This window comes from Orycteropus afer, unplaced genomic scaffold (assembly GCF_000298275.1).
Source record: "Orycteropus afer afer isolate SDZICR_OR568_19922 unplaced genomic scaffold, OryAfe1.0 scaffold00316, whole genome shotgun sequence".
NCBI lineage: Eukaryota > Metazoa > Chordata > Mammalia > Tubulidentata > Orycteropodidae > Orycteropus > Orycteropus afer.
Genome location: NW_006921903.1, coordinates 2,069,936 through 2,072,362, shown reverse-complemented (window position 1 = coordinate 2,072,362; position 2,427 = coordinate 2,069,936).

Genomic DNA, 2,427 nt, shown 5'->3' with positions numbered 1-2,427 from the left:
TGTCTGATATATTACTGGAAAACTTTATGAATATCCCTGTAACATTGTCCAATATGGTGCTGGAAGATGAGCCCCTCAGCTTAGAGGGCACTCCACTAGGGAAGAGCTGTCTCCCCAGAATAGAGCCTACCTTAATGAAGTGGGCAGAGTAAATGTTTCAGGGCCTCCATTTGCTGATGTGGTATGACTCAAAATAAACAGAAGGGACCATTCCCTGGAGAATAATATCATGCTTGGTAAAGTGGAGGGCTGTCCTCAAAAAGATTGATTGACACAGTTTCTGCAACGATGGGCTCAGATACAGCAAGGATCATGAGGCTGGCACAAGACTAGGCAGTGTTTTGTTCTGTTGTACATAAGGTCACTGTGAGTCAGAGATGACTCGATGGCACCTAACAATAACAACAAAAGCCCAAGATGATGCTAGGTGTCTCAGATGATTACAAGTGCCTGAGGTGGTGACGGGTGCTTGAGATGGTGACAGGTGCCAGAGATGGTGAAAGCATGAGCAACTGGTCTGTCTCTCCCATATGTGTCAACTGAATAGCAGCCCAATAGCCAAGCCAATTTATTCTATTTTTGACTGCAAGTATGAACTCTTCACCTAAGTTTCAAAGTATGAAATTTTGATTATTAAAAAAATATGTCTAGTTCTCCTCGCTATTTCAACTGTTCGGATACTATTTTTAAAGTGTAGATTTTTATCAGTAGCATAATTTTACACAGAGAAGCTTTGAAAGCACCACCAGTGTATAGTTTGCTCACCAGTTCTGGACACTTCACATTCAGATGACCTTGTGATCAGCAGTGCAATTTAGACAGGCCAGCCTAGAGAGTGTACTTCACTGCATGTTGTTGTTCTTGTTGTTGTTATCATTATGTGCCATCAAGTCAGACCCAACTCATAGCAACCCCACCTTGGGTTTCTGAGGTGGTATCGCTACGGAAGTAGATTGTCCAACCTTCCTTCCAACGAGTAACTGGTGGGTTTGAACCTCCAGCCTTCTGGTTAGCTGTCACGTGCCTTAGGCATTATGCTACCAGAGCACCCTACTTCACTGCATAGCAAAGTTTTACTGATACATGCTCAAAATGGATAAAGAGAAAATGCAAACACATGGAATGAAGCAATCAACCATGATTCTATTCTGGCAAGTTAACCACAGTTATGTGATGGGACAAATGTCTGTGTGTTTGTTTAAGAGTCCAAGGGCAGGGCAAATGGTCAACATGTTCAAATGCTAACCGAAGGGTGGAAGTCTGAGTTTACCTAGAGGTTTCTTGGAAGACAGTCTTGGTGATTTACTTCAAAACGTCAGCCATTGGAAACCCTATGGAGCAGAGTTCTACCCTGACATATTTGGGGTTCCTATGAGTCAGATTTGACTGTGGGACAGCTGGTGATGTATGTGAATATGCATCCATCACAGGGAAGTGCCATGCATTGATTAACCATCTCCTAGTCTAGATGTGTACTTGCTTTTCTATTGCTCACTAAGGTGCTCACATATATCTTGGAAGATTCACCTGGAAACATGAAATGCAACAAAAGGAAAAAAGTAAATTGGACTTCCAAGCGCGCGCGTGCACACACACACACACACACACATACACACAAATTGTGCATGAAGGGACGTTATCAACAAAGGGAAAATGCAACCTACAGGATAGAAGAAAATATTTGAAAATCATCGGTTGAATAATGGTTTAATGTTCAAAATATATAAAAGGTTTCTACAACTCAACAACAAAAAGATAAACAATCCGATTAGCAAGTGGACAAAGGACTTGAATAGACATGTCTCCAAAGAAGATACACAAATGGTCAACAAACACATGAAAAGATTCCCAATATTATTACTCTTTGGGAAATGCAAATTCAACTACAAAGAGATACCACCATATCCAACTAGGGTGGTTATTACTAAGAATATATTTGGTGAGGACGTACAGAAATTGGAATCCTTGTCCCTTGCTGGTGGGAACATAAAATATGCATTCATTGTGGAGGACAGTTTGACAGTTCCTCAAAAGTTAAACAGAATCATCATATGACCCAACAATGCCACTCCTAGGTATCTACTCAAAAGAATTGAAAGCAGAGTCTCCAAAAGATACTTGTAGACCAGGGCTCATTGTCGCACTATTCACAATAGCTAAAATGTGCAAACAACTTAAATATCTATTGAGATAAATGGATAAACAAAATGTAGCATGTCCATCCAATGGAATATTTTTCAGCCATACATAGAAAGGAATCCCTAGAACATGCTACTGTACAGATGAATCTTGCAAACACTATTGTTGTTATGTGCCATCGAGCCTGACCTGACTCATAGCGACCCCTCCTTGGGTTTCCGAGGCAGTATCACTATGGAAGTAGATTGTCCCATCTTCCTTCCGAGGAGTGGCTGGTGGGTTTGAACC